The sequence below is a fragment of the Trachypithecus francoisi genome, unplaced genomic scaffold (genome assembly GCF_009764315.1).
Source record: "Trachypithecus francoisi isolate TF-2019V2 unplaced genomic scaffold, Tfra_2.0 Lachesis_group2, whole genome shotgun sequence".
NCBI lineage: Eukaryota > Metazoa > Chordata > Mammalia > Primates > Cercopithecidae > Trachypithecus > Trachypithecus francoisi.
In genome coordinates this window covers 116,251,432-116,277,414 of record NW_022681465.1, presented here as the reverse complement: position 1 = coordinate 116,277,414, position 25,983 = coordinate 116,251,432, and the positions used below count along the sequence as shown (strand labels likewise).

The following is a 25,983-nucleotide window of genomic DNA, read 5'->3' as shown; positions in this document are numbered from 1 at the left end:
TCCAGCTCGGGCAACAACAGCGAGACTCTGTCTCAAAAAAAAAGAAAAAAAGAAAAAGCCGTGCTCGGCTCTTCCTTCTGCCTAGAAGCTCTCCATTTTCCATCCTCAACCCACCTGGCACAGTCCTACTCCTCCTTTAAATACCTACTTACTTGTCTTGCTATCATTCCCTACCCCTCACCCTTCCAGCTGCAGCTCAGAGAACAGGGCCCTCCTCCCGTCCTCCATCTGCATATCTATCCCAGGGCCCGAACCCTCAGTGGTCTTTGGGGAAGGTGGTTTAGGTGAGACTGCTGCCTGTGCAGCGTGGAGGGAGGGGCTCCTCGGTGGCCAGCAGCCGGTTAGCCACAGCCGCAGCACTAGGTGCAGGGCTAAGACATGTCCACCGGCCTCGCGGTTTGAGAGGCGGCCTGTACCAAGCACGCTGCTCACCCGGACTCTTGTCTCCTAGCAACGCCCCCTGGCTCGCCTTCATCATTCTGGACATCCGGGGTCCCGCAACAAGCGCGCAGCACGAGTCGCCAGCGCTCCCAAGGCTCCCGCGCTCCCAAGGCTCCCCTCCGAGCTCCTGCGTGCCCTACAAGGTCCACGCCCTGGCAACCTTCGAGTGCCTGGCTACAAGCCATGCATGCCAGCCGCCTGTGGCAGCAGCTGCAGCAGTTCTGGGCCGATCACATCTCGCGGCCCTTCTCGCCAAGGCGGCCGCCGCTGCGCCGCAAGTCTTCCCTGTCCACCTTCTACCTGCTGGACCACAACACGCGCCAGGCAGAGCTGGGCCTCGCCTACGGCCCGCCGCGCGTGCGCCTCGGCAACCAGGCCTTCGTGTTCCGCGGCAGCCGGTGGACCACTGAGGGCCCGCTGGCGCCGACGCGGTCGCCGCTGCTCTCGCCGACCGCCTCGAGCGGGAACGCGCAGGTGCAGCAGACCAAGAGCCAAGTGTTGCTGGAGGAGAACAACTACCTGAAGCTGAAGCAGGAACTGCTCATGGACATGATGACTGAGGCCATGGAGCGCATGCACTTGCTGGAGAAGCAGCTCAACCCCGAGGTGACCCCGACGGCTGCGGCAGCGCGCCTGGCAGAGGAAGATGCGCAAGCGCGCAGGCGCCAGCGGGGGCGTGCTCATGATCCCGTCGTGGGTTCTGGACTCGCAGTGACGAAATAAAGGCCGCGCTACACATGCGCACCTCGTGCCTCTCGCCTGCCACTCTCCCCGCGCTAGACTGGCTCCCGCGGTTCCCTGGGCCGTTCTCTGCGCGTGGGTGGGAGAGGTCTGCGTGGCCTCGGGGACTGCCCCTAGGTGCTGGGTGTCGGCGAGGGAAGCAAGTCTAACCTGCCTATTTTGGGAGGGTGCGATGGGGCTGTGGAGGAGGGTCTGCGCGTGGCTCTCCGGGAGTGCGGAGTGGAAGCAAGTCTTGCCGCCGACATAACCCAGCTAGGGCGGAGTGGCGAGTAATGGCCTTGCAGGCCATCCAGGTAATGGAGGGCGAAGTCCCGGAGACGGACGAACCGCGGTGCTCAGGGAATGAAGGCTGCGGTGCGGAGCGAGCCGAGGACGGTGTGCGGGGTCGGGGACTTTGCACTTATTCCGTTCTCAGGGCCTCTAGCCTCAGGAGGTCTAGAAACTAGGAGACCCAGGGTAAGTGTTACTTTACATTCCAAGAGAAGCTTTCTGGAAACCATGGGCTGTACGGCCCCCACTTGCTGTGCGGCATTTTGGGGAGTCGCGTCTCTGTTACAGGCTCCCCCCTTTTTTTTTAAACACGGGGTCTCACTCTATCACCCAGGCTGGAGCGCAGTGGCACGATCATGGCTCACTGCAACCTCGAGCTTCCAGACTCAAGCAATCCTCCCAGCTTAGCCTCCTAAACGTGGGATTACAGGCGTGAGCCACTGCGCCGGGCTCAAGCCTCCTTTTTCTTTTTCTTTTCTTTCTTTTGCCTTTTCTTTGAGACGGACTTTGGCTCTTGTTGCCTAGGCTGGAGTGCAATGGCGCGATCTCGGCTCACCTTAACCTCCGCCTCCTGAGTTCAAGCGATTCTCTTACCTCAGCCTCCCAAGTAGCTGGATTACAGGCATGCGCCACCACGCCCGGCTAATTTTTTGTTTGTTTTTGAGAGAGTCTGGCTCTGCCACCCAGGTTGGAGTGCAGTGCTGCGATCTCGGCTCACTGCAAGCTCGCCTCTCGGGTACAAACGATTCTTCTGCCTCAGCCTCCTGAGTAGCTGGGACTACAGGTGCGTGCCACCACGCCCGGCTAATTTTTATATTTTTAGTAGAGATGGGGTTTCACCATATTGGCCAGGCTGGTCTCGAACTCCTAATCTCGTGATCTGCCCGCCTCTGCCTCCCAAAGTGCTGGGATTACAGGCTTGAGCCACCGCGCCCGTCCTCAGGCCTCCTTTTCTACCTCCATAGAATGCAGTCTGCCTGGCCCACAATCTTTTAAAAATTGCATTAGTTGCCAAAGTTTCAGAATTTGGAGATACCACATTAAAAATCAAGATTTCCTGGGGCCAGGCGTGGTGGCTCACGCTTGTAATCCCAGCACTTTGAGAGGTCGAGGCGGGCCGATCACTTGAGGTCAGGAGTTCAAGGCCAGCCTGACCAACAAGGTGAAACCACGTGTGTACTAAAAATATCAAAAATCGGCCGGGTGCGGTGTCGGGTGCCTATAAGCCTAGCACTTTGGGAGGCTGAAGTGGGCGGATTGCCTGAGCTCAGGAGTTCGAGACCAACCTGGACAACATGGTGAAACCCCATCTCTACCAAAATACAAAAAAATTAGCCGGGTGTGATGGTGCATGCCTGTAGTTTCAGCTACCCTGGAGGCTAAGGCGGGAGAATCACTTGAACCTGGGAGGTGGAGGTTGCAGTGAGCCGAGATCACACCACTGCACTCCAATCTGGGAGACGGAGTGAGACTCTTGTCTCAAAACAAAACAAAAATTAGCTGGGCTTGGTGGCATGCGCCTACAGTCCCAGTTACTCCTGAGGCTGAGACAGGAGAATCACATGAACCTGGGAGGCAGAGGATGCAGTGAGCCAGCATCATGCCACTGCACTTGAGAGCCAGACTCTGTCTCAAAAAAATAAAATAAAATTTAAAAATCCAGCCAGGCACGGTGGCTCACACCTGTAATCCCAGCACTTTGGGAGGCCAAGGTGGGTGGGTCACCTGAGGTCAGGAGTTCGACACCAACCTGGCCAACATGGTGAAAACCTATTTCTACTAAAAATACAAAAATTAGCCAGGCGTGATGGCAGACATCTGTAATCCCAGCTACTTGGGAGGCTGAAGCAGGAAAATCACTTGAACCGGAGAGGTGGAGGTTGCAGTGAGCCACTGCACTCCAGCCTGGATGACAAAGTGAGACTCTGTCTCAAAAAAAAAAAAAACAAACCAGGCAGATTAGGTTACCAAGGGATGGGAGGACAGAGTGTGTGTGTGTGTGTGTGTGTGTGTGTGTGTGTGTGTGAACACAAGGGGGCTGCCTTTTGGGGTGGTGAGAAATTGGCACTATAGTGGTGATAGTTTCGCAACATTGTAATAAAAGTCACTGAATGGTACACTTCAAAACGGTGAATTTTATGTGAATTTTATCACAACAAAAGAAGTAAAAGGAGGAAGATGCTTTACATAAAAACATTAAGCAAAACTTACATGTAGCATGCCAAAATAGCAAAACTCATAAAGGGATCCAAGAATGCCTAAAGTTTAGGGAATATTGCTTTGGCCAGAGTACTTGAAAACAAATAAAGTCCTAGGGTGGAAAAGGGTATCTGCCCCAACCAAACCTGCAGCAGGCAGGGAGCCTTACAGCCCAGTGCAGGCCCTGTTTAGAAAGGGGCATCCACAGGTCAGGTGTGGTGGCTCATACCTGTAATCCCAGCACTTTGGGAGGCCGAGGCGGGTGGATCACCTGAGGTCAGGAGTTTGAGACCAGCCAGGCCAACATGGCGAAACCCTGTCTCTACTAAAAAGAATACAAAAAGTTAGCTGGGTGTGGTAGCAGGCACCTGTAATCCCAGCTACTTGGGAGGCCGAGGCAGAAGAATTGCTTGAACCTAGGAGGTGGAGGTTGTAGTGAGCCGAGATCGCACCGTTGCACTCCAGCCTGGGTGATAGAGCGAGACTCTGTCATAAAAAAAAAAAAAGGGGGGGGGCGTTATCCAAGTGGATCAAGGGCCTGAAATAAAAGGGGCAGGATGATATTTTGAAATATCTAACTTTGTTCTTTCGGCTGTAGAATTTCACAGCCTGGTCCTGAGCCCTGCCAAGGGGCAGCCCACCTTCTTGCCCCCAGAGATGAAAGCCACAGAGCAGAAAGTAGGAACAAAGGACCCTGGCTTTTACCTCCTACAGCTCAGAACCCTCTGGGGAATAGAACTTTGCCAAAATATTTTTGGGTTTGAGGAGGCAGGTCAAAAAGGCTCTGTAGGTTTGTTAAGCAAGAGGAGAGATGAGGGCTGGGTGTGGTGGCTCATGCCTGTAATCCCAGTACTTTGGGAGGCCGAGATGGGCGGATCACCTGATGTCAGGAGTTCGAGACCAGCCTGGCCAACATGGTGAAACCCTGTCTCTACTAAAAATACAAAAATTAGCCAGGCGTGGTGGCACGAGCCTGTAATCCCAGTTACTCAGGAGGCTGAGGTGGGAGAATTTCTTGAACCTGGGAGGCAGAGGTTGCAGTGAGCCGAGATCACACCACTGCATTGCAGATTGGGCAACAGAGCGAGACTCCGTCTCAAAAGTAAAAAAAAAAAAGAGGAGAGATGAAGAGAAGCATAAGTGAGAATCTCACTGGGTCTTCTATCTTGGAAAAAAATCTTTTCTTGCTGGGCATGGTGGTTCATGCCTGTAATCCCAGCACTTTGGGAGGCTAAGGTGAGAGGATCGCTTGAGCCCAGGAGTGTGAGACCAGCCTGAGCAACATGGGGAAACCCCTTCTTTCCAAAAAGTAAAAAATTAGCTGGGTGTGGTGGCACATGCCTGGATTTCCAGCTACTCTGGAGGCTGAGGTGGAAGGATCACAAGCCTGGGGAGGTCAAGGCTTCAGTGAGCCGTGATAGTGCCACTGCACTCCAGCCTTGGTGACATCATAATATCCTGTCTCAAAAAGAAAGAAAAAAGCCAGGCGTGGTGGCTCACGCCTGTAATCCCAACACTTTGGGAGGCCGAGGCAGGTGGATCACTTGAGGTCAGGAGTTTGAGACCAGCCTGGCCAATGTGGTGAAACCCCATCTCTACTAAAAATACAAAAGTTAGCTAGGTGTGATGGCAGGCGCCTGTAATCCCAGCTACTCAGGAGGCTGAGGCAGGAGAATCACTTGAACCTGGGAGGCAGAGGTTGCAGTGAGGCAAGATCGTGCCATTGCACTCCAGCCTGGGCAACAACAGCGAAACTCCATCTCAAAAAAATAAAAATAAAAAGGGTGGGCACAGTGGCTCATGCTTGTAATCCCAACACTTTGGGAAGCCAAGGAGGGCAGATCATCTGAGGCCAGGAGTTTAAGACCAGCCAGCCGGGCGCGGTGGCTCAAGCCTGTAATCCCAGCACTTTGGGAGGCCGAGACGGGTGGATCATGAGGTCAGGAGATCGAGACCATCCTGGCTAACACGGTGAAACCCCGTCTCTACTAAAAAATACAAAAAACTAGCCAGGCGAGGTGGCGGGCGCCTGTAGTCCCAGCTACTCTGGAGGCTGAGGCAGGAGAAGGGTGTAAAGCCGGGAGGCGGAGCTTGCAGTGAGCCGAGATCCGGCCACCACACTCCAGCCACCGCACTCCAGCCCGGGCGACAGAGCAAGACTCCGTCTCAAAAAAAAAAAAAAAAAAAGACCAGCCTGACCAACATGGTGAAACCTCATCTCTACTAGAAATACAAAAATTAGCCAGGCATTGTGGCGTGCACCTGTAGTTCCAGCGACTCAGGAGGCTGAGGCAGGAGAATTGCTTCAACCCTGGAGGTGGAGGTTGCAGTGAGCCATGATCATGCCATTGTACTCCAGCCTGGGCAACAGAGTGAGACAAAATAGTCTTGGTCCCACATTCCCCTTCTAGCTACTGTGTCATTTCTTTGCTTTCCCTTATAACTAAATTCCAAAAAGTTGCTTATATTCACATCCCCAATTCCTCCCTTCCCTGTTTGCTCTTAACCCCCTTCAACTTCTTTTTCTTTTTTAGAGATAGGGTCTGGCTGTGTCCCCCAGGCTGGAGTGCAGTGTTGTGATCATGGCTCACTTGAGTCTCAAACTCCTGGGCTCAAGTGATTCTCCCACCTCAGCCTCCCAAGTAACTGGGACTACAGGCGTGCACCACCACGCCTGCCTAATTTTTTGTATTTTTAGTAGAGATGGGGTGTCACCATATTGCCCAGGCTGATCTTGAACTCCTGACCTCAGGTGATCTGCTGCCTTTCGCCTCCCAAAGTGCTGGGATTACAGGTGTGAATCACCGTGCCCGGCTTAATTTTTTGTTGTTTTTGTAGACCTGGGGGTCTTGGGCTGAGCGTGGTGGCTTACACCTATAATCCTAACACTTTGGGAGGCCAAGGCAGGAAGACTGCTTGATGCCAGGAATTTGAGAACAGCCTGGGCAACAAACTGAAATCTTGTCTCTACAAAAAGAAAAAAAGGCCAGGCACAGTGGCTCACACCTGTAATCCCAGCACTTTGGGAGGCTGAGGTGGGAGGATCACAAGGTCAGGAGTTCAAGACCAACCTGACCAACATGGTGAAACCCCATCTTCACTAAAAATACAAAAACTAGCCAGGCGTGGTGGCACACACCTGTAATCCCAGCTACCCAGGAGGCTGAAGCAGGAGAACTGCTTGAACCCTGGAGGCGGAGGTTGCAGTGAGCCGAGACTGCACCACTGCACTCCAGCCTGGGTGACAGAGTGAGACTCCATCTCAAAAAAAAAAAAAAAAAGGCCAGGCGTGGTGGCTCATGCCTGTAATCCCAGCACTTTGGGAGGCCAAGGTGGGAGATCACTTGAGGTCAGGAGTTTCAGAGCAGCCTGGCCAATATGGTGAAACTCTGTCTCTACTGAAAATACAAAAATTAGCCCGGCGTTGCCGGGCATGGTGACTCAGGCCTGTAATCCCAGCACTTTGGGAGACCAAGGCAGACAGATCACGAGGTCAGGAGTTCAAGACCAGCCTGACCAATATGGTGAAACCCCATCTCTACTAAAAATACAAAAATTAAAAATACAAAAAAATACAAAAGTGAGCATGGTGGCACACGCCTGTAGTCCCAGCTGCTCAGGAGGCTGCGGTAGGAGAATCACTTGAACCTGGGAGGTGGAGCTTGCAGTAAGTCAAGATTGCACCACTGCACTCCAGCCTGGGCGACGGAGCAAGACTGTCTCAAAAAAAAAAAAAACAAAAAAAAAATTAGCCAGGTGTGGTGGCACGCACCTGTAGTCCCAGCTACTCAGGAGGCTGAAGTGGGAGAATTGCTTGAACCTGGGAGGCAGAGGTTGCAGTGAGCTGAGATTGCACGAGATGGCGCCACTGCACTCCAGTCTAGGTGACAGAGCCAGACTCTGTCTCAAAAAAAAAAAAAAAGCCAGGTGTGGTGGCCTGCGCCTGTACTCCCAGCTACTCGGGAGGCTGAGGCAGGAGAATTGTTTGAACCTGGGAGGTGGAGGTTGCAGTGAGCTAAGATTGCACCACTGCACTCCAGCCTGGACGACAGAGTGAGACTCCATCTCAAAAAAATAAAAAGAAGGCTAGGTGCGATGGCTCACACCTGTAATCCCAGCACTTTGGGAGGCCGAGGCGGGTAGGTTACGAGGTCAGGAGATTGAGACCATCCTGGTGAACACAGTGAAACCCTGTCTACTAAAAATACAAAAAATTAGCCGGGTGTGGTAGCACGCGCCTGTAGAAGCTACTCAGGAGTTTAAGGCAGGAGAGTTGCTTGATCCCGGGAGGCAGAGTTTGCAGTGAGCCGAGATCGCACCACTGCACTCCAGCCTAGGCAACAGAGCAAGACTCCATCTATAAAAAAGAAGAAGGGAGGCTGAGGCAGGAGAATGGCGTGAACCCAGGAGGCGGAGCTTGCAGTGAGCCGAGATCGCGCCACTGCACTCCAGCCTGGTGGACAGAGTGAGACTCTGTCTCAAAAAAAAAAAAAAAGAAGAAGAAGAGATGAGGGGGTCTCACTACGTTATGTTGCCCCAGCTGGTCTCAAACTCCTGGGCTCAAGTGATCCTCTCACCTTGGCCTTCTAAAGTACTGGGATTACAGGCATGAGCCACTGCACCTGGTCTACCTTGAACTTCAGATTTCTCACATCCCTCTCTCCCCAGCCTGCCCTTGTCAAGGATGCTGTTCCCTCCATGTGGTTAAGGCTTCTGCCTGGTTTTCTATCCTCATCGCAGTGCATCAGCAGCATCTCAGGAGTTGACCCCTCCTTGAAACCCTGGCTTCACTTGCTTTCTAGGGCACCATGCTCTTCTGATTTCCCTCACAGGTGTGCCTTCCCATTGGCTGGCCAGTTTCATTCACTCTCATTTCTTTGAGGTATCTGCACAATGTATCCTCCCTTCCACTTCATGTTTTCTTTTTCTTTTTTTTTTTTTTGAGATGGAGTCTAACTCTGTCGCCCAGGCTGGAGTGCAGTGGTGCAATCTCGGCTCACTGCAAGCCCCACCTACAGGTTCACGCCATTCTCCTGCCTCAGCCTCCTGAGTAGCTGGGACTACAGGCACCTGCCACCATGCCCGGCTAATTTTTTTTTGTATTTTTAGTAGAGACGGGTTTCGCCGTGTTAGCCAGGATGGTCTCCATCTCCTGATCTCATGATCCGCCCACCTCAGCCTCCCAAAGTGTTGGGATTACAGGCGTGAGCCACTGCGTCCAGCCCTTTTTTTTTTTTTTTTTTTTGAGACGCAGTCTCACTCTGTCGCCCAGGCTGGAATGCAGTGGCATGATCTCAGCCCACTGCAACCTCTGCCTTCTGGGTTGCAGCAATTCTCCTGCCACAGCCTCCCGAGTAGCTGTGATTACAGGTGCCTGCCACCATGCCCAGCTGATTTTTGTATTTTAGGTAGAGATGGAGTTTCACCATGTAGGCCAGGCTGATCTTGAACCCCTTATCTCAGGTGATCCACCCACCTTGACCTCCCAGAGTACTGGGATTACAGGCGTGAGCCACGGCTCCTGGCCCCCATTTCTGGTTTTCTAGCACCTATTAATACTTGACCTACTACATATATTATTTATTCTTAGTCTCCCCCAACTAAAACCTAAGCTCTATGGGGTTTGTTTTCTGTTCCTTCCTGTATCTCAGTGTGAAGTGCTCCCCACTTATTTGGCCCTCTCCAAATAGTTCTATTTTTATTTATTTATTTATTTTGAGATGGAGTCTTGCTTTGTCGTCCAGCCTGGAGTGTAGTGCTGCGATTTCAGCTCACTGCAACCTTTGCCTCCCAGGTTCAAGCTATTCTTTTGCCTCAGTCTCCTGAGTAGCTGGGACTACAGGCACACACTACCACGCTGGGCTAATTTTTGTATTTTTAGTAGAGACGGGGTTTCACCATATTGGTCAGGATGGTCTCGAACTTCTGACCTTGTAATCCGTCCGTCTCGGCCTCCCAAAGTGCTGGGATTATAGGCGTGAGCCACTGCGCCCAGCCTATTTTTTTTTGTTGAGTCGTAGTCTCACTCTGTCGCCCAAGCTGGAGTGCGGTGGCGCGATCTCAGCTCACTGCAACCTCTGCCTCTCGAGTTCAAGCAATTCTCCTACCTCAGCCTCCCAAGTAGCTGGGATTACAGGTCTGCATGACCACGGCTGGCTAACTTTTGTGTTTTTAGCAGAGATGGGGTTTTGCCATTTTGACCAGGCTGGTCTCAAACTCCTGACCTCAACTGATCTGCCCACCTTGGCCCCCAAAGTGCTGGGATTACAGGCACGAGGCACGATGCTCGGACCTCCCCAAATCCTTCTAGAATGAACAAAGCTCCACAAGAGATAGGCACCTGAATCCAGAGGAGCAGACACTACTTAGCCGTTGTCACAGATTTCTGCTCCCTTAGGAGCAGGAGAGGTGTCCAGGATGCTGTTGGGGCTTCTGGTCATATCTGGTCAGCCCTGCTCTGACTGAAGCTGCAGCTGGGGCTCATGGTTCTGTACCCTGGGTCACTCTTCCCAACCTCTCTCACCATGTTGTCCAGGCTGGTCTCAAACTCCTGACCTCAACTGATTCGCCCACCTTGGCCCCCAAAGTGCTGGGATTATAGGCATGGAATTACATGGATTACAGTTTCCTGGAATGTACCAAGTTAACTACGCCTAAGTTCCAGGTTCAAGCTCTGTTTTTGTGAGGATTCAAGCTAAGGCAGTGAGTACTGGAGGTAGCACTAGAAGACAGACCTAGGGATAGGAATCTAAAAGTGGGTCACTTACCATTCAGAAGGCAACAAAGAGACACACACACACACACACACACACACAGAGTTGGTGATAACCTCCCTGTGTCCCGAAGCATAAGGCTCTTACCTGTGCTTGATAGATAGGAGTTGAAGAGAAAGCTTGGTTTATGCAGTAGCTTTGGCACTTGAAAGACGTGGAAGCAGCTGCTGTTGCAAGGATTATGGAGGTGGCTAGCTTTTCTAAATCACCTTAGAAGCTTTGAAGCAAGAGAATGAAAGATGCAGTTCAGCCTGCTATCTACTCAGAGGATGCTGTGAAAGCCAGGAACTCTCCCAAGACAACGTGTAAAGAAAACGTGGCTTCCGTGGCCAGTAGGCAGAGCATGCTGAAAATGAGAACCAAGATTTCATCACAAGGGCGGCAGAGCTGCAAAAGACACTTGTACATCCTCAGCAGTTTTCCTGTACTAAAGTGGGGGCTTTTATTGTTTTTATTTTTGTAGAGACGGGGGATCTTGCTGTGTTCCTCAGGCTGGTTTCGAACTCCTGGCCTCAATTGATCCTCCTGCCATGGCCTCTCAAACTTCTGGGATTACGGGCGTGAGCCACAGTACTCGACCCTTTGGGGGCTTTTAAAGGGAAGAAATGGACCCTGAAGCCTGACATGGGATGTTTGAGTGGATGTACCAAAGAACCTTGAGTCCCCAGAGTCCCCTGAAGTATCCTGGCCAGCAGAAGCTGCCTTCTTCCCATTGATAGAGGAGGACAGCTTCAGCCACCCTGGAGACAGTGCCGAGATTTCCCCGTTATAGGTGAGTGCCCTGTAAGATAACACTAATCCTCCTCAAGATCCACCTCCTGTCTGCCTCCAGACCAATAAGCAGGATCACATCTCAGCATATCCCAAGCAGTGAAATATTTCCTACCCTAGGAGGAAATCACTCAGTTGCCCAAAAAGGTGCAGGACGGCCGGGCGCGGTGGCTCAAGCCTGTAATCCCAGCACTTTGGGAGGCCGAGACGGGCGGATCACGAGGTCAGAAGATCGAGACCATCCTGGCTAACATGGTGAAACCCCGTCTCTACTAAAAATACAAAAAAAAAAACTAGCCGGGCGACGTGGCGGGCGCCTGTAGTCCCAGCTACTCGGGAGGCTGAGGCAGGAGAATGGCGTGAACCCGGGAGGCGGAGCTTGCAGTGAGCTGAGATCCGGCCACTGCACTCCAGCCTGGGCGGCAGAGCGAGACTCCGTCTCAAAAAAAAAAAAAAGGTGCAGGACCTGAGAGAACACTTGTGGGAGCGGTTGTGAGGGTACCAGATCTAGAGGCGGTACCAGATCCAGGCCAGGGACGGGGGGAGCAATAGAAGACCGATAGGGCATTGATTGACAAGGGTGCATCCCCTAAGACTCAGGATTTAAAGTCCTGTCAAAGGACACCTGGAGCTTGTCTTCATGCCAGATGGCTCCCAGAAGCTTGGACACCATAGTGGCCTACTGTTAATGAGGTAGAGATGAAGGCTAGGCCGGGCGCAGTGGCTCTCACCTGTAATCCCAGCACTTTGGGAGGCCGAGGCGGGCAGATCACGAGGTCAGGAGATCGAGACCATCCTGGCTAACACGGTGAAACACCATCTCTACTAAAGAATACAAAAAATTAGCCGGGCGTGGTGACAGGCGCCTGTAGTCCCAGCTACCTGGGAGGCTGAGGCAGGAGAATGACCTGAACCCGGGAGGCGGAGGTTGCAGTAAGCCGAGATCGCGCCACTGCACTCCAGCCTGGGCAACAGAGCCAGACTCTGTCTCAAAAAAAAAAAAAAAGAGATGAAGGCTCAGGGAAGTGGGAATATTAGAATGGATTTATTACATGAGACCAGAAGGTGTTGCATGGAGCTGCCCTTCACTAAGGCAATGCAGAATGTGGACGTGAGGGGGCACTGGTGTCAGAAAGCTGGTGCTGGCTGTGCTTTGTGGCTAGGAGATGCTGCCATGGAACTTGGCTTCTTAGTGTCTTGGGGATGACACAATTCTGGAATGGCATTTAACCGTTCTGGATGGCAACATTTAACCCTCAGAAGCCAAGAGGGCATTCTTATCATACTGTGCAGCAAGACTGGAATGGCAACTGTGGGAGGGGGAGTGCTGCTCAGGGGTCTATGGCAATGACAATAACAGGTCATTGATGGGTAGCTAACCAAAGAAAGGGAGGCAGACGGTGACTGACAGAAAAGTTTGGAAACAAGGACGAGGGTCATGCTGGAGAGATCTGACAGTCTTCCTCTGACAGTGCCACACCCCTTTGGGAAAGACAGGAAAACCTTTATATTAACTGAAATTCAGTTTCTACCACTACAGTAGAGTGGCAGGTTTGACCTACAGATTGAATTATACAAAGATATTTTAGGCCAGGTGCAGTGGGTCACGCCTGTAATCCCAACCCTTTGGGAGGTTAAGGCAGGAAGATTGCTTGAAGCAAGAAGTTCAAGACCAGCTTGGGCAGTATAATGAGACCCCCATCTCTAAAAAAAGAAAATCAGAGAAAAAGACATTTGTTTTGTTTTGTTTTGTTTTGTTTTGTTTTTGAGAGAGTCTCGCTCTGTCGCCCAGGCTGGAGTGCAATGGTATGATCTCAGCTCACTGCAACCTCTGCCTCCCAGATTCAAGCGATTCTCCTGCCTCAGCCTCCCAAATAGCTGGGATTACAGGTGCCCGCCACCATGCCTGGCTAATTTTTTGTACTTTTAGTAGCATTTCACTGTGTTGGCCAGGATGATCTCGATCTCCTGATCTCATGATCCACCTGCCTCAGCCTCCCCAAGTGCTGGGATTACAGGCATCAGCCACCGCGTCCAGCTGAAAGAAAAACATTTTAAAACCATTTGAGAATGTGGAGTGAGAGCTGTGCCAGCCACATGGACTAAGGAGGAGGCCAGGCAGTAGGAGATGCTAAGGAATGGCCTGCGGGGAAGTAAATGTGATGTGTGCGTCGGAAGCAGGCTCAGCGAGCCCAGTGATGAGACCAGGACCTCAACCTGCAGCTAAGCACTCTGAAGCCCCTAATACAGGTGGCAGGTGGCATCTGGGACTATAACAAATGGCAGTAAAAACTGTCAGTGGCGGCTGGGGTGGCAGCTCAAGCCTGTAATCCCAGCACTTTGGGAGACGGAGGCGGACGGATCACTTGAGGTCAGGAGTTCAAGACCAGCCTGGGCAACTTGGTGAAGCCCCATCTCTACTAAAAATACAAAAAACTAGCCGAGCGTGGTGGCACACACCTGTAGTCCCAGCAACTCTTTTAGGCTGAGGCAGGAGAATCGCTTGAACCCGGGAGGCGGAGGTTGCAGTAAGACGAGATCACACCACTGCACCCCAGCCTGGGCAACAGAATGAGACTCGGTCTCCAAAAAAAAAAAATTGTCAGTGGCAATTGTACAGGGATGGTTGTCCAGAATGGAATATTAGCCAGAAAAGCACAAGAAGTACAACTCTTAAGAGGAAAAACTGACCTTGCAAAGCCCAGGACAGAAGTCCTTGAGGCTGGGTGCAGTGGCTCACGCGTGTAATCCCAGCACTTTGGGAGGCTGAGGCGGGCAGATCACCTGAGGTCAGGAGTTCAAGACCAGCCTGGCCAACATGATGAAACCCCGTCTCTACTAAAAATACAAAAGTTAGCCAGGTGTTGTGGCATCCAGCTGTAGTCCCAGCTACTTGGGAGGCTGAGGTAGGAGAATCGCTTGAACCTGGGAGGTGGAGGTTGCAGTAAGCCAAGACTGTGCCACTGCACTCCAGCCTGGGTGACAGTGTGAGACTCTACCTCAAAAAAAAAAAAAAAAAACAACAACAACAAAGAAAAACAGCCTGAGCAACATGGCCAGACTCCATCTTTAAAAAAAAATTTTTTTTTAATTAGCCAGATATAGTGGCATGCACCTGTGGTCCCAGCTACTCTGGAGGCTGAGGCTTGAACCTGGGAGGTTGAGGCTGCAGTGAGCTATGATCACACCACTGCACTCCAGCCTGGGCAAAAGAGCAGGACCCTGTCTCAAAAAAGTAAAAAGTAACTATAAAAGGTGCTTGAGAGAGCATGGGCAGGGTAAAAAGGATGAAAAACATATGCGACTGTGCCACAGCCACAGGTCCCATGGAGGACCCACGCATTGGCCTTGTGTTGGCCAGGATGGGGCTGTGCCCTCCTCCACAGGGGTCCCAGGGTGTCTGATTACAGCTAGCAGGGTGTTCTCCAGAAAACCACCTGCCTGCCCCGTGTCTGGCCAGGATCACAGTGTTCACAACCACAGTCCCCACTTCTCTTTTTTTTTTTGAGATGGAGTCTCCCTCTGTGGCCTAGGCTGGAGTACAGTGGCACAATCTCGGCTCACTGCAAGCTCCGCCTCCCGGGTTCACGCCATTCTCCTGCCTCAGCCTCCCAAGTAGCTGGGACTATAGGCACCCGCCACCATGCCCGGCTAATTTTTTGTATTTTTTTAGTAGAGACAGTGTTTCACTGTGTTAGCCAGGATGGTCTCGATCTCCTGACCTTGTGATCCGCCCGCCTTGGCCTCCCAAAGTGCTGGGATTACAGGCGTGAGCCACCGCGCCCGGCCCACAGTCCCCACTTGTCTATTTTTCCTGCCTGCGTCTTGCTCAGCTCTGAATGGCTTCCCACTGTGCACTTTAATCTTGCTCCTGCCAGACATGGTGGCACATAGCTGTGGTCCCAGCTACTTGGGAGCCTCAGATGGGAGGATGGTTTGAGCCCAGGAGTTTGAGGCTGCAGTGAGTCATGATTGTGCCCCTGCACTCCAGCCTGGGCAACTAAGGGAGACCCTATCTCTAATTAAAAAAAAAAAAAAAAAAAGACCTAGCAGTGTCCACACATCTACCCAGTTCATCTTGTGACTTGTGACTGCAGGGGTATTTCCCAGCAGGGGAGTGCCATGCTTTTCCTCTCTGCCTGGTGGATGGGGACAGTCAGGCTGGTCCCACTTTGGGGCCCTTCCATCACCCAGGCTCTGGTTCAAGGCATAGTGTAGCCCTGTCTCCTGGAGTTCCAGCTGGAGCAGCCACTGCTTCGCTGGGCAGGAGGATAAGGGACATGAGAAGGTGGCCCCACATCAGGGCTGACAATGGAGGTTGCTCTGGCAGGTCTCTGCTCTGGCCTGGGGGCCTCATGTCTGCTCCTCAGCCCAGGTGGTGGCTAGATGGGCAGCATCACCACAGGTCTGGGGCCTGGATCTCAGCCTGTCAGAAGTATGAAAGTCACACAAGGAACTCCTTGACCCTGCCACGGCTGTTGCCACAGTAATGCCTCCCTGGTCCCGTTTGCAGCTATACAGAGAGATGGGGACATCAGTACCCTGCAGACAGAGGGGAAATGGCCTATGCAAACCCAGTACAAAGCATATTTTAAAACCTATGGTAATAATTAACCCTAGCCCAGCGCAGTGGGGCCCACCTGTAGTCCTTGTAGTCCTAGTCACTCCGAAGGCTGAGTTGGGAGGACCACTTGAGCCCAGCAGTTCAAGGCTGCAGTAAGCTATGATTGCTATGGGCTACAAGCAAGACCCCATCTTAAAAACCCCAAAAAACCTTGCTCCTGCCTCAACCATCAATTCCGACACTTGCGTGTTGGTCTCAACTCTCCTATGACACTCCTGAGACATTCCCACCCTTAATGATGCCCCTGGCCTGGTCTGGAAGCACCCCTTCTCTGCATGGCCTTGCTTGCTGCCTATGCTCACACATGTCAAAAAGAGACTCCAGGCCAGGCACGGTGGCTCACGCCTGTAACCTGAACACTTTGGGAGGTTGAGGTGGGCGGATCACTTGAGGTCAGGAGTTTGAGACCAGCCTGGCCAACATGGTGAAAGCCCGTCTTTATTAAAAATACAAAAATTAGGCTGGGCGTGGTGGCTCATGCCTGTAATCCCAGCTACTCGGGAGGCTGAGGCAGGAGAATGGCGTGAACCCGGGAGGCGGAGGTTGGAGTGAGCCGAGATCGCACCACTGCACTCCAGCCTGGGTGACAGCGAGACTCCGTCTCAAAAAAAAAAAAAAAAAAAATTAGCTGGGCATGTTGGTGTGCACCTGTAATCCCAGCTTCTTGGAAGGCTGAGGCAGAGAATCACTTAAACCCAGGAGGCAGAGGTTGCAGTGAGCCAAGATCGTACCACCTGCACTCCAGCCTGTGTGACAGAGTGAGACTGTGTCTTAAAAAAAAAAAAAAGAAAGAAAAAGAAAAGAAGGTCTAGATAACTTAGAAGCCTGGCCGAGTTCTCTCCCATATGCACATGGGAAATAATGGCCACAGAAGCCTGGTGGCCACCAGAGTGGACTGTGCAGGGACCAAAGGCCCATGACAGCCTGCTGGGTCTCCAGGAACGGTGGAAAGAAGGAAGCCTATGCTGAGACGGGATTGGCGGCGAGTGGGGCCGGGGAGCATGAGTGGCCCAGGCTGGGCCTCCACAGGCTGCCCCTGGAGCCACAGAGCAAGGGCTTTGGCCCCTGCCACACTGGGAACCATGGTCAGTGGTGTGTCTGCTGCTTTCTGTTCCCTCCTAAGATACCGCACATATAAAAACCTAACAATACTGTAATATCAAACGCTTAGTTCGTTTTCTCCCAGTCCTGTGTATGTGCTGAGAAGGGAAAGGCAGGTGGCAGGGGCAGTGGGAGCTGGGACTCGCAAACCTCAAGCAGACCTGGCGGGGAGACAGAGAGATCAACCAGTCACAATGCGAGGTCTTCATTTGCCTCTTGATTCAAACAAACCTAACAAAACAGAACAACATATACCACCAACAACGGCAACACATAAGACAACTGGAGAAGAGTGAAAATGGACCAAATATTTTCTTTTTTTTTTTTTTTGAGACAGACTCTCGTTCTGTCACCCAGGCTTGGGTGCAGTGGCGCAATCTCGGTTCACTGCAACTTCTGCCTCCTGGGCTCAAGCTATTCTCCTGCCTCAGCCTCCCAAGTAGCCAGGACTACAGGCACCGCCACCACGCCCGGCTAATTTTTGTATTTTTTAGTAGAGATAGGGTTTCACCATATTGGCCAGGCTGGTCTCCAACTCCTGATCTCATGATCAGCTCGCCTCAGCCTCCAAAAGTGCTGGGATTACAGGCATGAGCCACCGTACCTGGCCAGACCAAATATTTTCTATTGCAGTATTCTTAGATTCTATTGCAGTATTGTTAGATGCATGCGTGACATGTACAGATCAGGATTATGGGATTTTAAAAATTCTTATCTTTTGGAGATATTACTAGAGTATTTACAGATAAAGGGATATGACGTCTACCATTTGTTTCCAAGTAGTCTAGGATGTCAGTAGAGAAAGTGGGTGGGCCTATATATGAAAAAAGTTTGGTAATCAATTATTCTAGAAACTGGATGATGAGTGCCTGTAATTCCAGCACTTTGGGAGGCTGAGGTGGGCGGATCACAAGGTCAGGAGATGGAGACCATCCTGGCCAACATGGTGAATGAAGCCCCATCTCTACTAAAAATACAAAAAAATTAGCTGGGCATGGTGGCAGGTGCCTGTAGTCCCAGGTACTCGGGAGGTTGAGGCAGGAGAATCACTTGAATCCGGGAGGTGGAGGTTGCAGTGAGCCAAGATAGCACCACTACACTCTGGCAACAGAGGGAGACTCCATCTCAAAAAAAACCAAAAAGGAACTGGGTGATGAGTACATGAGGGTTTATAATACTGTTCTCACTAATTTTGTTTATGGTTGGGTATTTTCCATAATAACATTTTTTTCAGGCCGGGGGCAGTGGCTCATGCCTGTAATCCCAAAACCTTGGGAGGCCGAGGCAGGCAGATCACCTGAAGTCGGGAGTTTGAGACCAGCCTGACCAACATAGAGAAACGCTGTCTCTACTAAAACTACAAAATTAGCCAGGCATGGTGGCGCATACCTGTAATCCCAGCTACTTGGGAGGCTGAGGTAGGAGAATCACTTAAACCCGGAGGTGGAGGTTGTGGTGAGCCGAGATCGTGCCATTGTACTCCAGCCTGGGCAACAAGAGCGAAACTCCATCTCAAAAAAAAAAAAAATTTTTTTTCATTGGCTGGGTGTGGTGGCTCATGCCTATAATCCAAGCACTTTGGGAGGCTGAGGCAGGCAGATCACCTGAGGTCAGGAGTTCAAGACTAGCCTGACCAACATGGTGAAACCCCATCTCTACTAAAAATACAAAAATTAACTGGGCACGGTGGTCCGTGCCTGTAGTCCCAGCTGCTCAGGAGGCTGAGGCAGGAGAATCACTTGAACCTGGGAGGCAGAGGTTGCAGTGAGCTGAGATTGTGCCATTGCACTCCAGTCTGGGTGACAGAGCAAGACTCTGTCTCAGAAAAAAAAAAAAAAAAAAGAAAGAAAATCACCCTCAGTTCCCTCAGAAAGATAGAAGCAATTTAATTCGAAGTCAGCAACCAGAAAGCCAAATGCAGAAAACTCTACAAATTATTAGCAAACCAAATTCAACAATGTATTGAAGTTGCAATTTGTCATGAGCAAGCTGAGTTTATCCTAGGAATACAAAGGTGACTAATGTTAGGGAAAAAATCTATAAATATAAATATAACATAAACAGATTAAAAGAGAAAAAGCAGGCTGGGTACAGAGGCTCACACCTGTAATTCCAGCATTTTGAGAGGCTGAGGTGGGCAGATCACTTGGGTCCAGGAGTTTGAGACCAGCCTGGGCAACATGGCAAAACCCCATCTCTACAAAAAAATACAAAAAATTAGCCTGGCATGGTGGCATGTGCCTGTAGCCCCATCTACCTGGGAGGCTGATGTGGAAGAATCAGTTGGGCACAGGAGGTTGAGGCTGCAGTGAGCTGTGATTTAACCACTGCACTTCAGCCTGGGAAACAAATCAAGACCCTGTCTCAAAACAAACAAACAAAAAAAAACAAAGGAAAGAAAATAAAAATGAGAAAAGTCATACGATCTCAACAGATACAGAAAAATCATTTGAGGCCAGGTGTGGTGGCTCATGCCTGTAATCCCAGCACTGTGGGCGGCCAAGGCGGCTGAATCACTTGAGGTCAGGAGTTTGAGACCAGCCAGGGCAACATAAGACCCTGATTCTACTAACAAAAAATCAGCCAGGCAGGGTGGCATATGACTGTACTCCCAGCTACTCGGGAGCTTGAGGTGGGAGGATCACTTGAGTCCAGAAGGTCAAGGCTGCAATGAGCTGTGATCCTGCCAGTACACTCCAACCTGGGTGACAGAGCGAGATCCTGTCTCAAAAAACAAACAACAACAACAAAAGGCTGGGCACAATGGTTCACGCCTGTAATCCCAGCACTTTGGGAGGCCAAGCCCGGTGGATCATGTGAGGCCAGGAGTTCGAGACCAGCCTGGGCAAGTTGGTGAAAACCCATCTCTAGTAAAAATACAAAAATAAGTCAGGTGTGATGGCACGCGTTACTTGGGAGGCTGGGGCACGAGTTGCTTGAACCCAGGAGGCGGAGGTTGCAGTGAGCCGAGATCGTGCCACTGCACTCCAGCTTGAGCAACAGAGGAAGCCTCTGTCTCAAATAAATAAATACTACAATTTGTTTATCCATTCACTTGTTGCTGGAAATTATTTATGTTGTTCCCAGGTTTGGCTATTATAAATAAAGCTGTCTCATGTCTATAATCGCAGCACTTTGAGAGCCTGAGGCAGCAGAATCATTTGAGCCCAGGAGTTTGAGACCAGCCTGGGCAACAAATTGAGACCCTCTCTAAAAAAATAAAAATTAGCCAGACGCATGGGCGCGGTGGTTCACACCTGTAATCCTAGCACTTTGGGAGGCTGATGTGGGCAGATTACTGAGGTTGGGAGTTCAAGACCAGCCTGGCCAACATTGTGAAACCCCGATTCCACTAAAAATGTAAAAAACCAGCCATGTGCAGTGGCGTGCACCTGTAATCCCAGCTACTCAGGAGGCTGAGGCAGAAGAATCACTTGAACCCAGGAAAGCGGAGGCTGCAGTGAGCCGAGATTGCACCACTGCACTCCAGCCTGGGCTACAGAGTGAGACGACTTCTCAAAAAGAAAAAAAAAATGGCTGGGCGCGGTGGCTCACGCCTGTAAGCCCAGCACTTTGGGAGACCAAGGAGGGCAGATCACAAGGTCAGGAGACCAAGACCATCCTGGCTAACACGGTGAAACTCTGTCTTTACTAAAAACACAAAAAATTAGCTGAGCGGGCATGGTGTCGTGTGCCTGTAGTTCCAGCTACTTGGGAGGTTGAGGCAGGTAAATGCCCGGAACCCAGGAGTCAGAGGTTGCAGTGAGCCGAGATTGCATCACTGAACTCCAGCCTGGGCAATAGAGCAAGATTCCGTCTCTAAATAAATAAATAAAATAGCCAGACACAGTGGTATATGCCTATAGTCCTAGCTACTGGGGAAGCTGAGGCAGGAGGATGGCTTGAGCCCAGGAGTTCCAGGCTGCAGTGAGCCATGATTGCACCATTGCACTCCAGTCTAGGTGACAGAGTGAGACACTGTCTCAAAAAAAAAAAAAAAAAAAAAAAGAACTGCTTTGAGTTCTTTTGGGTATATACACAGAAGCGGGATTACCAGATCGTATAATTCTATGTTAAATATTTTGAGGAACCTCCATACCATTTTCCACAGCAGCTGTATCTTTTTCCATTCCCACCAACAGTGCACAAGGGTTCCAACTTCTCCACATCCTTACAACACTTATTTTCCTTTTTTTTAATTTCTTTTTTTGAGACGGAGTTTCACTCTTGTCACCCAGGCTGGAGTGGAATGGCACGATCTTAGCTCACTGCAACCTCCATCTCCCGGGTTTAAGTGATTCTCCTGCCTCAGCCTCCTGAGTAGCAGAGATTACAGGTGCCTGCCACCACGTCCAGCTAATTTCTGTATTTTCTTAGTAGAGATGGTGGGGGTTTCACCATGTTAGCCAGGCTGGTCTTGAACTCCTGACCTCAGGTGATCCACCCGTCTTGGCCATCCAAAGTGCTGAGATTACAGACATGAGCCACTGCGCCCAGCCAACACTTGTTATTTTCTGTTGTTTTAACACTAGCCATCCTGATGGGTGTGAGGTGGTACCCCACTGTGGTTTTGTGTTTCCTGTCTTTCATTCATACAATTAATACTGCAATGAGGTTGGGAGTGGTGGCTCACTTTGGGAGGCTGAGGCGGGCGAATCACCTGAAGTCAGATCACCTGAGGTCAGGAGTTCAAGACTAGCCTGACCAACATCAAGAAACCCCATCTCTACTAAAAATATAAAATTAGCCGGGCGTGGTAGCACATGCCTGCAATCCCAGCTACTCGGGAGCCTGAGGCATGAGAATCCCTTGAACCAGGGCGGTGGAGGTTGTGGTGAGCCGAGATCGCGCCATTGTACTCCAGCCTGGGCAACAAGAGGGAAACCCCGTCTAAAAAAAACAAAACACCACAAAACTGTAATGAAAAGTCTTGAGTATAAGGTAGGGTGCTCAGTCTTCCTCCTAATCACAGAAATGCAAAATAAAAATTAAAAATAAACTAAGAGCCATCCCGGCCAACATGGTGAAACCCCATCTCTACTAAATCTCTATTAAAAATACAAAAATTAGGGCCATGTACTGTGGCTCATGCCTGTAATCCCAGCACTTTGGGAGGCTGAGGCGGGTGGATCACGAGGTCAAGAGATTGAGACTATCCTGGCCAACATAGTGAAACCCTGTCTCTACTAAAAATACAAAAATTAGCCAGGCATGGTGATGGACACCTGTAGTCCCAACTACTCGGGAGGCTGAGGCAGGAGAATCACTTGAACCCAGGAGGTGGAGGTTACAGTGAGCCGAGACTGAGCCACCGCACTCCTGCCTGGGCGACAGAGCAAGATCCTGTCTCAAAAACAAAGAGGCCGGGGGCGATGGCTCATGCCTGTAATCCCAGTACTTTGGGAGGCCGAGGTGGGTGGATCACCTGAGGTCAGGAGTTCGAGACCAGCCTGGCCAACATTGTGAAATCCCATCTCTACTAAAAATACAAAAATTGGCCAGGTGTGGCGCATGCCTGTAATCCCAGCTTCTCAGGAGGCTGAGACAGGAGAGTCGCTTGAACCCGGGAGGCAGAGGTTGCAGTGAGCCGACATGGAGCCACTGCACTTCAGCCTGGGAGAGGAGACTCCGCCTCAAAAAAATAAAAATAAAAAAAAATCTCTGCTCACCTGAGGGATTAGCAAAAACCCAAGAGTTTGCAACATCCACTGCCAGCAAGGCTGTGGGCAGGCACTCACATAAAACTGCTGAAGAGAATGTACAATGGAAAAATGCCTACATAAGGAGATTTGACAACGGGGAGCAAAACCGCGTGTGCCTTCACCCTCTGACCAGGCAATTCCACTTCACAGAATGGCTCTCAAACACGCATCCCCCGTCACAAATAGCCCTGAGATAAGGCGCCTGGTAGTCACTGTGTGTGCTTTCCTCTGGGCCCCTTCCCACAGGTGGCTACTGAGGTCATTTTATCAGACCCCCTGGGCTCACCTTTTACTCCATCCTGCACAGGGCAGTCTGGGCAGGCTCTGGCCGGCTTCGCACAGCTGCCACTGCACACACTCTCCCTTCAGAGCAGTGCTGGAGGACGGCTCAGGAGTCAGTGCACACATCCCTCCTGTCCTTGGGGCCGGACAGCCACCGCGCGGGGACACCCTTCGGTCAGGAGGAGCGCTGGTGTTGGCTCCACTCGCCGGGTCGCCCAGCGCCCTTCACTTCCCAATCAACTCCCCACAGCCGCCGCTTTCACGGGAAGCCAAGCCAAGCCAAGTCACCTACGGCACGTGCACTGGGTCAAAATAATACACGTTTGTACATGCGCCAGACGGTATGTTTCGTACTTAAAAGAGCAGGGTTGGAAATGGAAGCCTCACCCTGCTTCCCCGCGCCAGGGCCGCCTTCCCCGCGGTGCGCGGGAGCTCGGGGAGCGCGCGCCCCCTGCCGGCCGGCCGGAGAGCGGGGCGGGTTTCGCGCCCTCGGTGCCCTGCTAGAGCTTGGAATTGCTTTGGTTGTTCCCGCGGGAGGCTGCTTTGAGGTTCTAAGTGACTCCCCGTTCCCCGGGTGCCTCGCCGTCGAGGAGCCCAAAGCTTGTCCATCTCCAGCGCTGGATGAGGCTCCCCTAGTTTTCCTTCTGCCCAGATACCCTGTACTGTCACACAGGTTGTGCTGATGGCGTGGGACCGGGACTGCACTTGCACGTGGCCTGGAGCTCACTTCCGCGCTCCTCGCTGGACCTCTGACTGCGCAGGTCTCTGAGCTTGTTTCTTGGAGACTTGGGATAGCTGGGAGGCCCCATGAGAGCGAGACAGTGAAGCTACCAGCAGTGGGGTCTGGTTCTGATGTAGCCATTGACCCCAACTTGCACAGCTGAGCTTGCACATTCCTCCTCTCCTCCCCAGCCCCTGCCCCCAGCTGTGGCTGCCCCATGTCCTCTCCAGACCACCCCACACAGCTGTGGCTGCCCTCCCAGTCTCCCTCTTTCACCGCTCTGTGTGGTTTTGTCCTGTGCTTGTTCCTGACACAAGGGCTTCGCTTTACCTTTCGTTTTTATTTTTCTAATTTTAATTTTTTTTTTTTTTTTTTTTTGAGACAGTTTCTCTTTTGTTGCCTACGCTGGAATGCAATGGCGCACTTTCGGCTGACAGCAACTTCTGCCTCCCGGGTTCAAGCGATTGATTCTCCTGCCTCAGCCTTCTGAGTAGCTGAGACTATAGGCATGTACCACCATGCCCGGCTAATTTCGTAGTTTTAGTAGAGCAGCGTTTCTCCATGTTGATCAGGCTGGTCTCGAACTCCTGACCTCAGGGGATCCGCCTGCATCAGCCTCCCAAAGTGCTAGGATTACAGGCCTGAGCCACAGCGCCTGGCCTTTTATACTCGCCTAGGGCTAAAAGGAAGTCTTACATTAGTCAAACTCACCAGATTCAGTAAAAACTAAACTCTAAAATAATTATTTGAGACCGGTGTGGTGGCTCACGCCTGTAATCCCAACAGGGGCCGGGCACCGTGGCTCATGCCTGTAATCCCAGCACTTTGGGAGGCCCAGGCGGGCGGACCACAAGGTCAAGAGATCGAGACCATCCTGGCCAATAAAGGGGGAACCCCGTCTCTACTAAAAATACAAAAATTAGCTGGGCATGATGGCTTGCACCTGTAGTCCCAGCTACTCAAGAGGCTGAGGTAGAATTGCCTGAACCCGGGAGGCGGAGATTGCAGTGAGCCAAAATCATGCCACTGACTCCAGCCTGGTGACAGAGTGAGACTCCGTCTCAAAAAAAACAAAACAAACAAAACAAAACAAAACAAACAAAAAAACCAGCCCAGGAAACAAAACGAGTCTTCGTCTCTATAAAAAATTTAAAATAATTACTTGGGTGTGGTGGCACCCACTTGTGGTCCCGGCCTGTTGGGAAGTTGAGATGGGAGGAGAGCTTGGGCCCAGGAGTTGGAGGCTCCAGTGAACTATGATTGTGCCACTGGACTCCAGCCTGGGTGACACAGCAAGATCCCATTTCTAAAAAATAATTAAAATAAAATAAAATAGTTATCTGTCAAATTTCAGGACCAAAAGTGTAGGTCTTGTCAGTCAATAGACACAGCGGTGAGTGGGGGAAACCCTGGAGGAAAGGTGTGGAAGGGGAGAAGGGCAAGGGCTTTGGTGTATTTGGGTGTCACTGAGGAGGCCCAGCTCTCTGGTACACTGCCATCACCTCCTGACTGATTGATTAGGTGAGGATGGACCAAGGTAAATGGTTCAAAGGCTAAATGAAATTTAGCTGTGCTACCAAGAAGGTGCTCTATTTTTAGTGCAAGAGGCATTTTGTCTTCAATGTGTATAAATATATATTTTTTCAATGTGTATATAACATAAACACAGACACACTGCCAAGGGTGGTCTTTCCTGTAGTTCACTGATATTTCTGATTCTTTTCCTTCTAGGCCTATGGGAAGGTTTTTCATTCCTGGCATCTTGAGGAAAGGTTTGGCCATGTGACTTATATGACTAATGAAATGTTGGCAGAAGGAATGTGTGTCACTTCTGGGCAAAAGCCTTTAAGAGCCATAGTGATGAATCCAGATGGCAGAGGCGTCATTCACCTCCTGTAGTATGAGCTGTGAGAAATAAACCTTGTCATGTGAAGCCACTGAGATTTGGAATTGTTATTGCAGCAAACCGGGCCTATCCTGACTAACACACCCTAAATCCCTTCAGAAACAAAACAGTACAAGCAAACTAGCAAACAGACAGGCAGACAGATTATTTCCCTGGAAACTCTGAGCCCTGAGAATCCAGACTTCCTTTCTTGGATGCTGGCTGGCAAGTGAAAGTATGCTCAAATCAAGGTTGGCACACCTCACGTTCACACTGAGCTGAAGGTGTGGGAGCTCCCACTCTGAGCTGGAGGGCCATGGTCACAGCTACTCAGTTAGGACCAGCCCTTGCTCTGTGTTGTGCTCATCTACATCATGGCCTTGTGAGGCTGCAGCTCGGAGTGGACTCTGGGGCTGTGGGCCATTCCACAGGGCTCTGACAACAACCTCCTCATTCCTCCTACAGTGCTCCTT

At 51.1% G+C, this 25,983-nt stretch overlaps 1 pseudogene across 1 annotated transcript; it reads left to right on the top strand.

The window, feature by feature from the left end:
• Positions 1-402: 402 nt before the first annotated feature.
• On the top strand, positions 403-25,555 carry LOC117064371 (annotated as a pseudogene). Its single transcript, XR_004429407.1, has 2 exons — positions 403-1,475; positions 25,357-25,555. The product of XR_004429407.1 is annotated as a protein chibby homolog 3-like (transcript).
• Positions 25,556-25,983: the final 428 nt, after the last annotated feature.